General features: G+C 31.3%; 1 protein-coding gene across 13 annotated transcripts in view; it reads left to right on the forward strand.

Moving 5' to 3' along the window:
* The window catches only part of GluClalpha (glycine receptor alpha 1), a 95,896-nt gene that overhangs the window by 15,167 nt on the left and 63,969 nt on the right, over window positions 1-16,760 (forward strand). The gene's annotated exons all lie outside the window — the stretch shown is intronic.

Genomic DNA, 16,760 nt, shown 5'->3' on the forward strand with positions numbered 1-16,760 from the left:
TACGGCAGCTATCTAGGGTAGGTATGTATCGAAGTATTAGCACTTATTGTAACAATTACAATAAGTAGTTGTAATTGTTACAATAAGTGCTGTGTTTTAACAGCACCTCTCTTGCCTGTGCTAAATTTTAGAGCGAGATAGACAGTTTTGACTGTTTAGACGGCTAACTTATTATAATTGTTACAATAAGAGCTAATAATTGTTGCAAGTGTGTTATTTTTTTTAAGTAAGTTTTTTTTATATTTTGAGAATCAAGATGAAACTCCCATAGTGCCAACAATATTACGTTATAACACTTATATTACATTTGTTTTAATTTATTTGTCACACACACACTCTCTCTGTCTGTGGATTAAGCATATCGTTAAAAATCGTCAGGTGACACTGCCATCCGGTATTTTTTTATAGTTGTCTACATAGTACCTAAATATAGATATTGAAAGTTATTCGTTGGAAATTCTATTTTCATTGAATTTAATTAAATCCGCTGGTAATTCCGCCCCCTTGAATGAATAACCATTACTTTGTTTTTTAGTTTTTATAGTTTTACAATGATGTTTAAAAAAATACACCAAAGATAAATTTTCGCTATTTAAACAAAATGGTCAATCAATCTAAACATTTTAAGTAGTACTATTATTATAAAACATTCAAGATTTATCTTAGCAATATCTGCAATTCATAATATTTGGATTTGACTTTCTGAGTGACTCTAAGATTATGATGATTTTTTATGGTTTTTGAGAGTTTTGTTAGCAGAATAGTATAAAATATGATACAAATGAATCTGCATTGTAAAATGATTTGTAAACAATTCAACATTTGGTCTTAGTAGTATGTTTTTAATCATACATTTAATATTCATTTCTAGTTCGAAATACCGGTTTCTTATAAAACTAATAAGCACATGTTTATTTCATGTCCGTATAATAGTGTCACGTAATTTAAAAAAATACAAATACGTGTGTTAATACTCCGTAGGTACATTGCATATACAAAAAAACTATGTTGATATGAAACACTTAATGCTAAAAATATACAACCAACTTCCTATGGCGGCTGCTGATTTGCGTTCGATAAAAGCTTTTCATATCGATATCTTAGCTGACAGCTTTTTTTCAAAACTACACATCCTGTTTGAAACGTTTTCGGCGGTAAGTCTGTATAGGCGCCGGAAGTTCAGCAGCCATTTTGAATTTCATACAAAAGCGCTGAATTGTACACAGAAGCCGAAAGACGGCCACCGATTTTATCGACACCCTAAAGATAATATTGTTTTAATAATTATTTTTCAAACTTTTCTGACGTGATGTTTATTAAAATTAAACACGAACGATTATAAACAAACCTTCTATGCTCAGACTTTATTGATTGATATAGATACTTAACATCAATATACTAATATAGGGCCGTTACTTAGTTATTCGTATTTAAATAAGTAAGTTTTTGCGTTATGTAATCGGTTATAATATTATAATCTATAAAGCATAATGGTCTTCCTTCTCATCTAGATCCTGGTTCAACTTTATAACAAATATAATCAAAAAATATCGCCAAAAAGCGACGTTGCCATGTTATTTAAATTGTATACATATTTTTGTAACACATCAGTTTATTAGATGGTGCCGATGATTTCCCTGTTCATCCCAAGAATAACAATTAACACTTCTCGGGAAGTTGCATCGTCCTGGCAGCAATAATATATCTAGTCCCTGTGTAACGCAGGCATCCACATATAAAAATGGCTTGGGAGGAGATCCATTTTGAAAAATATTGACTTATAATATATTTTAAAGATTTTTAAGGTGGCAGGAAGGGTGGAGTTAAGAAAATCTAGCAGGTGCCATTGACTTCCACATTTACCCCGCTTGCTACTCATAGTTTCTCGTCGCTTCACCTGCAGAATACTGCTCTTTTACAGGTACATTCTCAGTACCCAGACCTTTGAACTTTGAGCCTAGCGATACGCCCTGTATGTATAACGAATGGTGTTCACCTGCGAGTATCGATTTGTGTCATTTGCACTGTCTTTTAGACATGTTTTTCAAATATGCAACTTAACGTTCGGGTTATTACAAATCACGAACGCTGCGCGGGGAGATGATATTATGCAGTTACGAATTATAGTCTTCTTATAGTGTAATTATCCACACTACCAGGAGATCTTTCATGAACAATGTAACAGCAAGACTTAGACACTACTGTCGAACAAGAACGTCTTGTCCACGTGTTAAAACGGTTAACTAACAATCTCCTCCAGTACAACTAATCGCTTTTATTTTTTTAACTGTCAATTCATGGTGGAACTGCATTGTATTGTTGTTTTAATTTAATAAAACGCATTTTTTTTGTAGTACTTATTCCACTTTTAATCAATAAATTAGGACCGATTTCGTCCGCCTCAGTTGAAAATGTCCCTTTGAGGCGAATGAAACCGGTCATAATTTATTGATTAAAAGTGGAATAAGTACTTTAAAAAAATGCGTTTTATTACATCAAACAACAATACAACTAATCGCATTTCGGTTTTCAAATGTGGAACGCCCGTAATTTTTTTATCAAGTCATTTTACGCTTCCGTGGTGTACGAATCTGTTAATTTACGTAAGTTGAAGTTTTTTATAGTAAAACTATGTCTAAAACGATCAGGAGTGATGTTAGAATTAATATTAGTAAATTTTTGGTTTATTTCAAAGAAGAAAAGGAGTCATCTAAAAAAGAGCCGATACATTATTTAAACGCGCCTCTAGCACGCGTTGTCGCCATGACTGGCACGTCACTAGAAGTCTTCTACCATTGCGACTGATTTCTAGTTGTCGGACAATAGCTAATGATGGGTGGTACTGTGAGTAGGAATGAAATTGCAAATCGTATGTAGTCATCCAAAAGTTAATTTATTACCTAATTTAAGCAGACATTAAAATTAATTAACACCCTGATTAAGATATCCATTATCACAGAACCTTTGTTAAAAAATGTTCGAACTACTTCCAATATCTTAACACTTCTGCTCTATGATTTTGCTCGAACGGAATTAATTTGTTAACACTTTGTCCGAAATTTTCGCATCTTCTGGGTAATTATTGGACATCAATCTTCCTTCTATGCCCGCACGAAAGTCTTCAAAGGCTTTATCTTGTCTTTTCAGATTGATTATAGCATAAAATGCCAATGCCCCGGTTTTATGAATATTCTGAAAACATAAAAAGCTCATCGGTACGTCTTAAAGCTTACCGCAATTTATAGCCCATCTCTATTGTTTGTAACAAAGAATTTGAAGAAAGCCTTCTTCTGTACAGCCATTTTCATTACAAATAAATTTATTATAAAATTAATAGTTGCCGTAAAAAAGTTTTCTTTTTCTTAATATAGGTATACATGTTTATAATATAATATAGTTTGAACCGATATTAATAATAGGAATAAACATAATTTTAAAATACCTCAAAAACATATATTGAAGCGGCTAGTTTCAAAAGCCCCTAAAACGACTTTATGTAGTTCTGAGAAAAATGAGAAAAACGATTTTAGATAGTTTTGAGAAAAATGAGAAAAAATCATTTCTATAAATTTTATGTATTTATTTTATAATTCCTTACATTCTAAAGAGTACGTTGGCTTTCCATTTTAGGGGTATTTGAGAAGCACACCCAATCATTTTACCTGGTTTTGAAAAGAACCCTAATTATGGATCATACGTATTGATGCTTTTTGGCGGTTTTTCAAGCTCAATCTTTGGTCATCATATAGGTAATAAAAATATCTATCTAAATACATATATAACTCAAAAATTTTCAAAAACCGTTTTAGGGGTTTTTGAAACTAGGCGCTTCATTTATATCCGTCTATGGATCATGCGGATTAATACCAAAAATTAAATTATTCGAAGTATTTAAAATCCTACTTCAAATCCCATTCAGTCCAGCATTGTTTTAAAGATTTTTCATAGTGTACGTACATTCAGTATTGACTAATAATATTATTAATGATGATACTATATTCATATTTATGCGATGGCAAACAAAATCTAGACTAGTACCGATTGCCGAGCGGATCACGCGTTCCAAGTTCGAATCCTGGGTCTGGCAAATACTCTTATTGTTGTCTAATGTATGTTTGGAGTCAAAGTATGCACATAATGGTTTTAAAAATTTGCTGCGTCATATGGAGAACAGGAATAATTCCGATCCCTCCTTAGATTCATCATTTTTGACTCCGGACTCCTCAAAAGCTCTTTCTTTCAGCACCAAGGTACATGGTTGCTACATAAGTCCCGTGCAGCTTTGTTTCGGGACAAGGAGGTGTGGCACTGAAATCTTTTCATTCTGACACGTTTATAACGTCATGGAAGGCGGCCGTGCACAAATTGCGGCTACATACACATGGCTGGTAGAGATGGGGTAGCTCAAATCATAAACTTAAAAAAACAATACTGCAGTAACAAATCAATTTAATTCATTGTAAAAATATCAGCTATTTTTATAATTAATTATACATTGCGTGCCTGCCTATTCATAATAGCAATATCATTATTGTTCGTGGTTCAGAGACACATGTTTTGTAATACTTCTGTAAATACACACTCTACAATACGTATTTTATACGGAATACAATAAAAGAGAAACGGAAGTACACAATGCATGCCTTTGTCTTCGAATAATGTTTTGGCAGAAATCGTGCCTGTGAGATAATACAGAATTTTCTGCCCACGCCAGCATCTTCTGTTTTCATACAATATTAGTTAATGAGAAATCTCTTCACGCTTTTCTCTCACATAAAGTTTTTCTTGTTTGTGCCAGTAGCGAAATGAGAGGAATAATCTTTCTACAAATTGTCATTAATTTTGCTCGACCCAGATAATAGTTTCTACAAGACAAATTATTATTAGTTAAGAATGCTTTGTTATGGAATCCATGTGTTATCTACATCAGATATATTTCGAATAATATTATTCTTATGCCGGAATAACTCTGTACAATTAGATGGTATTAAACAAAAAGTAACACAACCATAATCTGTCTTACATGTACAACTTTAATTTAAGTGTTCTAATTTCGAATACCAATAAATGTACAATTCAATATTTTTGTTGTAAAAAACGTTTTAGTGTTTCTTTTATTTATATTGAATTGTATTTTAAATAAGAATAGTATGCCCATTTCTAGCTGCGGATAAATCTTTAATTTTTAAAAGTGTATATCATTATTTTAATTAATCGGTTTATTTAGGACAATAATTAAAAAGAACTTTTTATAAACCACGTTTTTAAATTCTGTTGAATCATATAATCTTGACAATTTTATGTATTAATAATTTAGGACAAATAAGGAAATATTGGCAACAAATCATTTTTTTGCTTTTTTGCAACATAGAAACAAACAAATATAGAATACTGAAATGTCATTTTGATTTCCATAGTAACCACGTATATATTAACGATTTAGTTGCTAGGACCGCCCTCTTAGCAACCAATAATAGTGGATTGGATTACGGATTTCTTCCGAAATAACTTTTCATACAAAACAAAATTAACTGAAAATGAATTCAATTCTACTTAAAGATGGTTAAAAGTATTAAAAGAATGCATTGGCATCGTGTTCTGATATATTCTAAAAGTTTTAAATGTCTAGATAGTCGGGAAGTTAGTTAAAAATCGATTGCAAGATTTGTACTGGATAAACAACCACCGGACAAACAAGAATACGAGCTAAGAAAAACGTGGGAAAATGCTTTTTTTTTGCATTTGGGAGGTTTCGAAAGTTATACATATTGTGTGAAATTACACATAATTTGACTATAATTTATTATTGTTTGATTTTAACAATAATGTGTACTTATAAGTTTATGGAAATAGTCGACTCATGTGGAGAATTTATAATTATAATATCCTTTCATTTTATAACAGATACAAGAAACTGAGAAGAACATTTAACTAATTCAACTTATTTAACGTATGTAGTAATAGTTCGTAAACGAAAATAACGTAAGCCTAGCACCGTACCTATTTGATATACATATTATTGACGCGTATTATGACTAGTTAAAAATATGGACATCTTTCCTTTCGCATATTAATAAAATTCAAGAGTTTGTTTCTGTGGGTTAATTACTTTTTTGCACAATGTCACGAAAATAATAAAATACGACAAAAAGGTTTTTTATCTTACGTTATTCATCGATCTGTTATGCCAATCGGGGAGGAAGGCAAAGTAAATAGGTAGCTTGTGTTGATAGGAACCTGATGTGGCGTGATCGTATTATTACATTTGTTTCGTCTCCTTACCAAAGACAAGACTTCTGTGTAACTCGTGATGTAATACTCACAGATGTTACGTTTAGAGACCGTCGTCTTGAAGGTAACCGTCAGGTAATTTACCTTCAAGGATGTATTTAGACTAGATGGCGAGATTATGATCGGGAAACAATAAGTTTTCACGGAAGTTAAAACATAAAGTTTATTCAATCGGAAGTGCAAATACATAAAATGGAGGATAGAAAATACGCGTTACAAAGACCTTAAAATAAATGACAAGGGCGCAAGTTGCGTGTCCCCTTTTATACATTGTTGGTGATAACATTTTAATTAGTTTATTGACGTCTTTCGTATGAGATCTGGCGTGGGTACAATGTCGAATGACTTCTGACGCCCTTTATATTAATTTGTGTTTATCAAGTTTAAAATATTATGTAAGAAACTGTATCATTACATGGTTATAGTTTATTAACTTTTATAACTTGCAAAGTTTGATAGGTATAATATACCTACATAACAGATCGTTACTACATACTTTAAAGCTTTTGCGGTGTGTATGTATGTGCAATCAATTACCAATACCTACATTTTAAAAAGTTCAATACATTGAAAGTCAAATAGTCAAATATGACACAACATGTGTTTGAGAAAAATAAAATAAAAATAGGTCAGATCTAAAATATCCAAAATATTTGTTTTACATGTTGTTACCTGACAACACACGTGTTTTGTATATTATAAAAATAGCTGACGGCAATACGTTCAGTCCTGTGATAGCTTGCAAAAAAACCAACGAATCAAATAAAATTATTGTTTTCGAATAATTTAAAAAATATTATATTTCTAATATTAATACTATCGGCCGAAGGTACTTGATGGAATTTGAATTTAAATTCTAATGGATTTAAGTTATATACTATTCAATTTGAGTCGTCTATGAATGATCTATTATTAGGTTTAGGCGATTTATTATACGCTTATCGAGTGTATTATTATTGATAAGGTAAGGGGTTTTTTTACAAACACTTCAACTATTCATAATTTGTTTGTTATATTTTTGATTGTGACCCATGAATTAATAGGTAGGTGCTAAGTTTTTACCTACTTTATTGTATTGATATGTTATATAATTAAGTTAGAGTTAATAGTATTCGTCGTCAGTGTTTATTTGCCTTTTGGTGAGTTTAAAGTGTACACAGTGCCTGAAGATGCCGAAAGGTAAAACCCGGGTCGCGAAAAACCACTCAAATGGAATAGCACAAACCTTAAATCCTTTAGAATATTTTATTTCATTGGCTATCTTATAGTAATATCGTTTTCACTTCTTTTGACAATTACTTGTAGAACAAAATCTTTACAATTCTTTATTCAGTCTCATTATAATATATAAATAGACTTTAAATGAGATTAATCCAGCATAATATTGATGTACAGTGAATATTTTTTTGAGATTTAAAATCAAAGAATGGTTTTTTCAATAGGTATTAGTTTTTCGTTTCCTATGTTATACGTTTTTACAATAGTAAAAAAACACCCAATTTGTCAATATTAATTTATATTTCTATGTATATTTTTCCGGCTTTTTGTTAGAAGCAGCGTGTGATAAATAAACATGCATTGATTTTATTTTTTCTAGAAAATATAAAACAATACCAACATTATTTTAAAGAAGGAAGCGGATTCGTGTTCAGGTCATAAAAATTTCACTCGATGATTTATATAAACAAAATCGGTAGTTTTTATGCATGCCTAAAGCTTAAAAAAGCGACGGAAAATCGCTTATCATCAGATTTATATGCCAGACGGAAGCTGCAGTAATAAATAAATATTTGTATAAAAAAATAGAGTCCCGCTATAAAACAATGGGTTTTCGTTGGTATATTATGCCAGAAATTTTCGTTATCTGTCTGTATAATCAAATACTTACAGAAATTTTGAAATTATTATTTCCGATAATGTAGGTCACTTACAATATTTGAATCTGCGAATAGTGCCAATTCAACAATTTGGTGAAATAATATCCAGTTAAAATTGAAAGTGTGGGGGAGAGTGAAAAAACCTAATTCAGCGTGTATAATACGAATTGGCAAGCCAGGAAAGAATATTCAATATCATGATTTAGGGATCAGTATTTGCGATCTCAATCTTGACATCGTTGAAAACATTGAAATTTTGCCCAACCTTTTTTCAGTGTATGCTACAGCAGTAAATGCTGATTCATCTATATAAAAAAAAATCATACGTATGTATTTCCGGATATAATATGAATTATCTTTTTCAAGCTACACGATAGTATTATAACAAAAAGGAATGATATCAACATTTATTTTTTTTGACCATGTTCGATTATTAGACGATCATATAATATGGGCCTCCACAGAGTGGAGGTTTGAATTAAGGGCGGGCATGCTCAGCGTTGGTCAAAATGGAGCTTTTATTGTATTTTCAAAGCATGATCCTGGAAAAGCCAAACACGCGCGTTAACATGATCTTACTCCCGGGAATGGGACGACTGGCCTCCGGACAATTGGACGCCGCACTGTTGTAGACACGTGTAGACGAGGTATTTTAATCAGTTTCTATCTAGTACTTAGTAGTTTGGATTGATTCATAATGTAGTCTTTATCGCGGATTGAGAATTACCATGCCTAAGGCTTTATATAAAATAAAAAACTCTTTTTTCGTTGGAACTTAAACATATGCACGATTAAATCATTGTTTACGTCTGCATATTTACATTCTTACTAACTATTAAATCATAATATAATCATTGAAGTATAAATAATAATATTGGATATTTTTTTTAAAGTACCTATAAGTACCTAACGTCTATTTATTTTCGAATTCCGTGGCGTCCAGTTGTCCGGTGCCAAATCGTCCTAGACCCCTTACTCCCTACTTCAGTTTTAGTTTGTCAATTTATGGCTACGGCCGTATGTTGTAGCTTAACCACTGGGAAATGCTAAAAGAAATGGCGTATTTCAAAAAAACACTACCTTATTCTTAGGTCAATAATTATTATAAAGCAATCATTATTCGTAGGATGTTAATTACACTTGAATGGTCAAAGAAATAGCTATTAGACATTAGTATCTTTAGAATTATCTTCAAATGTGTTTATCTTGCCCATTTTTGAATAATAAAATGCCTAATTATTGTCAAATTTGGGATCACAGAGATTATCAATATAATTTTTTATCGTAAATATTTCACTATAATAATGTCAACATAAATTATACTAATGGTTTTATAAATGCGTTTAAAAATTAATAAATGTAAAAAATCTTAACACCACTGCACATGTATGTACTGAAATATGACTATATTCTAAAACATTAGAGCGAGAGGTTCAAAAGAATACTATTTTATGTAATAAAAATACTTTATGCAGTCATAAAATGTTTAAAATAAATATAAATTATAATAAGGCTTCAATATTATATAAATAGATTATCTACAACGTTTAAGTAATGTCTAGGATCATGCTTTTAAAATGCAATAAAAGCTCCATTTTGACCTACGCTGAGCATGTCCCCCCTTAACAGATTTTTGTTTTTACAAGAAAAGGATCTTAGCTACTTGCTCAATCTGTAAAATCTATACCCTGATTCCAAAATACAATAAGTAAACAGCATTCGAACCTGCGACCAAGTTAATATTATATTGTCAACAATAATGAGAAAATTAATGCATACGGTTTAATATATGAAGAATGTACACATTTCTTCAAGCTCAGATTAGTACGTATTGTAATATAATATAATCATTCAGTGTTCTATTTAATAATAATATTATAGTAATATAATAATTTTCTACGCCTTCTGTTAACAACTAATGCAAATATATATTCTGATTCTAAATTAATTATTTTTGTGCATCAAATACATTATGAATACATTTTATTTTTTAAATACGTTAAGTGAAAATAGTTTAATTATGGTATCGGAAATACAAATTATTTCATCACTTACTTATAAAAAATATTTTTTAAAAACATATTAATTCACTCAACTTCGTGCATATAATCTACAATCTTTTATAGATAATTTAATTATATACATATTTAATTATTTTTATCCTTGATATAAATATCTAATTTATATAACTTTATTAGTATATTATATTATTTTTATATTTATTACTTAATATTATGATATATTATATTATACTTCAATAGTATATTAATAATATATCTAACTTTAATATTATATTTAAAAGTAGGTATATCAAGGTTTGTGTATGTATTTTTTCCGTCTATTTTCATCTAATAACTTATTTGAAAAATGAGTATTACCTAATTAAAATAAATGATAAAAATCTTTTTAGGCGAGCGTAAAGCTAAACTAAGGAATAGGTAGCTTATTGTATATATTATTATATAGCCGGAAACTAAATTTCATTTATGTCACGTATATTTATGATGTAACTAAATAAAAATAAACAAATTTAGTTGAAACCCTGAAAGTGTTCACGATCTATTTTCCTTTATTTACTTCACGCATTTTTCGCGGAGGGCATTAGCATGACTTTCATTTTCCGGGCGCTCAAAAAAAGAAAAACTACAAAGTGAGGCTTTACTCAGGAATATTTTCTTCCATAACAACGATGACGTACGAGTTATATATTTTTATTCGCGAAGCAGTAAAATTTCATTCACTTCCTTAAAGCTCGCAGTTCTTTTCTGTTCGCGCGAACAATTCCTTAATGACTCGGGTTGTTTTTGGGGTCGTGCCAAGTTTTCTTTTTGTCTCTTTGATAAGGCGTGTTCTAGTATGTTATTTACAAGAGATAATGGATTAACACCTTATTATTATCGAATATCTCATGCCTGCGGTTGATTAGTATCTTAGCGTCAGACTATAAAACTGTAGTAGGACAAAGGATCATCTTTTTCTTCTTTTGCATAGGTTCAATAAAGTATTGGATATTAATTCACTTACCTAGCCAAAATATATCCTTTTACATTTACATGCATTATGAGCTTAAAAGTAAACTATACTTCTCATTGCGAAAAATATAGCCGAATATGCCGCTTTTCTGCTCTTTATGGTAGATATGAGTTCTTTTATTTTATAGCATTGCTTTCAAACTACCTTATTGGTAAAATAATGAGATCAGTAAATCATCATCACACTCCGATACTTCTATATACTCTGATACAATTCTGGTTGAAAAATTGTAGACCAGTATAAATACAACGTAGTTCCAGTGCCCAGAAATAGGTCTCGATTGCAGAAGAGATATTTCATTTTTCAAAAATTCTTTTTGCTACCTCAATTCTAATATTAATATCATGCTCTGTGCTCAGGTGTTTGCCGTATACCCTCATTACCGTGTTATCCTCAAAAGAGGACATTTCAATATTTTTTAATCAAAGTAGGATTATCACATACTTATTGTTTCCTTATACTTATTGTATCCATACCGTGTAACTAATAAGTTACGTGAATAATATTTTTTCTTCTATTATGTAATATGCTTTAAAATTAATGACGTGTATTTGGCATGTGCATACGTATATAGCTACAACTAATTGGCCGCGTTGTTAAGTGTTAGGCCATCCTCCCACGGCGCAACTGAAATCTGATGGAACTGGTTTATGAAGGAACTCATAAACTGACCAATGTGATGCTTCGCACACGGCGCTACTGAAACCCAGTTGAAATAATAATTACATAACCTCAAACTGTCAAACTCAACTATCAACCGTGTTGTACAAAAACTGACAACACGCGCGCTGCAGCGTTTACATAAGGTTATTTTGATTTTCCAATTAACATTTAACTAATTTTGGTAAGAAAATATGATTTTTCACCGAAATCTAATGATGTTGGTACCACTGTTTTACGGTGACTGGAAACTTCAGAGACCGCGCGACTAGCATGTCGCATCTCTTCGCGACCGTTTTGAAGCTGAGAGAGTCCAGTCTCGCCGTCAGCGAGCCGCCATTGAAATACATTAGCTAGATACTGGCTGGAATTTTAGTTTCAGTTCCGACGGACATAAGTTGCGCCGTGGGAGGATGGCCTAAGCGTTCAAGACACTTAAAACCCCCAGGAACAAAGTAATTCTGAAGCACTATTGTAAAAATGGCTAATAAGAAGCGAGAAAAATAGCACCGCAGTGCATGTTCTCTTGTTTAATATATAATTATGGCAACCATCATAAGACACTGGCTTTTTATCCAGGGAATTTGTGTCGAATACATATCTTTGATATTCTCAAAGCCTTGGTGTTTATGTGATTATTTTACTTTTATAACACTATTATAATAGCCCCATGTAGTGTTAAAATGTAAAAAAAAAACATAAAAATACATCATTTAAGATCGACATCATGATTTTTCATTTTATTAAAAGCAAGAGCCTTTATATGCTACGTTTATTATGATACATCACCGATAGCTAAAATTTTGTTCTACCTGATGATTCTAAATTCAAATTTTGATTTTAATATTTAAAAAAAAACACGTGAATTTATCAACAAATTGCCAACAGAATAACTCTAATTGTTTCTCTATAATAGCATTGACTACCTAACATTGATTTATAAAATTTTAATATTCTCGATCATGTCTTTCTTGAATGCAGCCATCTTTAAATAATCAAGATTATTCACTATTCATAGTTCTTTGTTTCTTTTATGGCAGAGTAAAAGCTGCCCCAATAATTTCCTTCACGTGGTCACTTCAGCACGTCGACGCTCGTATACTGCGTCTCCTTTCATGGAAGCTATTTAAAACCTTATATTTTATTGTTACATCAAAGTATCAACTCACTAAAGAAAAATGGTCAACAACTGTGGAAATGCCTCTTTTGTATTATATTATCATTATTATTACAATGCCTGCCTATATGAACGCTTCATAATATAATGCATATCTCCTTATTATAACAAGTAGCATATTAATCCAACATGGCGTAATGTACATTATTTATGGGGTTAGATTGGTTAGAACTTCATCCTTAATACTTCACAACTGCATCAGTAAGAGTTATTCCATGACGAAATTACAATTTTAGGTACCAATGATAACTCTCAAAACTATGTCTATATTTACCACAATATAACAAATTAAAAAATACAACTACTACTTCTGCTACTTTAGCCTCTTAGGCTCTAGCATTGGAGCACAGAGCAATCAAAAAGTTTAAAAATCACTTTACTCAGTCCATCGCCACGTCTCCCGTCTGTAGTGCGTATTTGGTAGCACCGCCACAGGGTGAGCAAGGATCGGCCACCGTGATGGAATATTGATGCTGTGCTACAGAGGTGCATAGTATCGGACTCTCCAGCGTCATTCGGAACACATGTCCAAGTAATGTAAAGCTCCTATTTCACCGAGGACTGACGTATACGCTAACATACTTGAATGTTTGTTACGCGGTTGCAGCGATGCACACTTAAGATTCAAAGAATACATTAACTCTCAAAGCTCAAAATCGAGGCCTTTGAGCCCTGCTAAGATGCTATGCCATGCCAAAAGATACATAATAATATAAATTTTCAGACATGTGCAAGATTTCCAATAATGTGCATTCTATCAATCTATTCCGAGCCCACTTTACGATGCCGTGACTGTTTACTTATTAAGTTCGATTCAATTCACGGAAGCATTTATTTTATACCAATTTTCAAACACGCCGTATACCTAAGTAACGTTATGCCTTCCTGTTACTGAAAGTTTCTTCACCAGGCTTACAATTGAGGCGAGCTTTCTTTCCTTCTTCCACTCGTCGGAATAGAAATAAGGCTGACTTTAATCTTTGCTGATTCCGCAGCGTAATGAAAACAGTTTTTTTGTACAACAAATTTTCTCCTTGTGTTTGTGTTAAAAGTTTTATTGCCAACGGGGTTTTTTTAGTTGGTTTTCCCGGAAACGTAAACTTTTAATTAGCCTACGACGGGCTTTTAGTTTGGTTTAAGAATTAATAAACTTTACATATCAAACTTGCTAAATACACTGATGCTTAATTAATTTTAAAGTTTTTGACAATTAATTCATTTTATTACGATTAATAATAGTATTTTATTCTCCTCAATAAAATCTTGTCACAAAAAAATAATTAATTGTATTAATCTATAAAAAACATTATATTTTCTCTAGAAAATTAACGGTTTTTTCATTTAAAAAATATTTAAAGAAATATTATTAATAAACGTACTGTATATTAATTGTTACACTCCATGGTCGGAATATAGAGCGAACATAAGGTGTACCATTTCTTTTGGTCCAGTACGTCGTTCAGCACTACTCGCCATATCAGATTGCTCTTGTGTGGTCGATGCAGGCTAAAGCGCCGGCTAGATGCTCATGCTTTACTACAAGCTTACCTGCGCAAACAGGTTTGTATCAGGAAGCACGTGTGTATGGACAGGAAAACTGTAGCTCGCGCAAACCGAAAGGTGTTTTTTGCACAAACTATACCGTGTAGGCAAGTCGCTGCCGTCTAGCCGGTGTATAAGTTAAGGTCTTCAAATTCGATGGTGCCAGTACAGACGTAACACAAGGGCGCATAGTATTGCACTATCGGACGGTGCACGGTACATATTTCCCAGTCACATGAAGCGCTTCTTCATCATCAAATCTGTCGCCAAGCACTAACTTGTCAACTCACTCGAGCAATTGTAATGTGGTCGTACCAGTATACCCATAAAATAGAGAGATTTCCAATTCTCAATAAATGTCGAGAGTTTTATTATAAGGTTTCCTTTCCAAAAGTTTTTTTTTTATTTTGTATTTATATTTTCTAGGATTCTCCGGATTAACTGTACAAAATTCTCGAGAAACCGGAATCTCAAAATGTCTTCTAAATACAGCTTAGATAATACTTCTGTAATTTTATCTTGTATTAAATATCGTAATAGTTACAATCACAATATGTGAAATTCAATATTATAAAATACATGTTCGTGTATCATTGCCAAGCATAGACAAGTTTCCAATGGAATAGAATATTCAATTTCATGTGAGGTATATAAATCTTATTATTGGCAAACAATGTAATCCTTCAGTGACTTGAATTGAATTGAATTGAAACATTCAGTTGGATGTATTTAATTTAACCCCTGAAATGTCTTTTAGGCTATAGGAACAGAATAATAATTATTATTAAAAATAATCAACCCATCAGCGATGTTTTAAAATTAGATGTAGATATTGACCGTTTCATGATTTTTTTAAACAGAAATGACTATCAGATATCCGCTCATTCTATTAGATCCATGCTCTAGAATTTAGATCTAAAAAAACATTGATAAAATAATACGTTTATATTATATGTCAATATTCTGACAGTCAGCTAAAGCGTATACACTTTATACATACTACAGTTATACAAATCAATTCAAGTACTATTTTAATATCGCCAATATTGGTTATTGAATTAAGTTAATTACAGATTTTTTAACCATGTTTAATATCTATAAAAAAATAACGAATTTATGCTGATTTAAACAATATTATATTGAAGAGTCCAAAAAAACTTTTCTATATACGAGTATCTAGACGAAGTCTAAGTATATGAAAGTGAAGAAAATGACTCTTGGTTTCTATATATTACGGACTGTTAGTTACAAGTTGAATTCGATTTTTTACAAGACTGCAGTCAAACATAAAAACGCTCATGATAAACTTCTTATTTCACTCACTACGAATTACAAAAAAATATAATTGAGTTCCCTTCTTTGATTTTTCAAAATAAATACCGAAAAAAAGCGCAAAAAAACACACAATACGACATATTATATTAACATGTATACTACTTTCGCATTTTTTAATATTTTCTACTTAACCAAACATTAGTTAATTTATTAATTAGCATTCCTAATATATTATAATCTCTCAAAAATTAAAATAATATGTATTATTTTACTTCATATTTAATATAACATCCAAATATATCTTCAAAAACAAATGCATTAAATAAAATTTTAGTTAAAATCATAGCGTTAAACACAGCGTCATCTGGTAAAGATGCGCCAAAGGTAATTCGTATCAGAATGTATTTAAAATTTTTAGTGGAGTGTATGTTTCGTATTTCGGTCAATAGATGTATCAATTAAATTGTTACTTTTGATGTGAAAGCCCTTAACTTAACATTAGTATATTAATGTATTAAAGCATATCGCAATATCTATTTGCAACAACATTGTTAGGTATATCTATATAGGTTACGTATTAACTGCCAAAGATATTTTCAAGGAAAATATCAATAAAATGAGAAAAAAGAGAACCGCTTTGGAAGCAAAAGCCAGAGTATGTTTGATAATAAAATTAAAGAAGGAAGTTATCCACAAATTATATAATATAAATTTTTGGTACTGTTCGGTTATACGGAATACAGCGGAAAACGCATTTTGAAAATAGCCGATAAGCTGGATTATTTGTTAGTTTGTGTTAGTTTAGGTTAGGTTAGGTTGAGTTAGGTTAGGTTAGGTTAACCTAATAAATAATCCAGTTTATCGGCTATTTTCAAAATGCGTTTTCCGCTGTATTCCGTATGACC

The sequence above is a fragment of the Rhyacophila brunnea genome, unplaced genomic scaffold (assembly GCF_057557595.1).
Source record: "Rhyacophila brunnea isolate RB1 unplaced genomic scaffold, BYU_Rbru_1.0 scaffold_6, whole genome shotgun sequence".
In the NCBI taxonomy this organism is placed as follows: domain Eukaryota; kingdom Metazoa; phylum Arthropoda; class Insecta; order Trichoptera; family Rhyacophilidae; genus Rhyacophila; species Rhyacophila brunnea.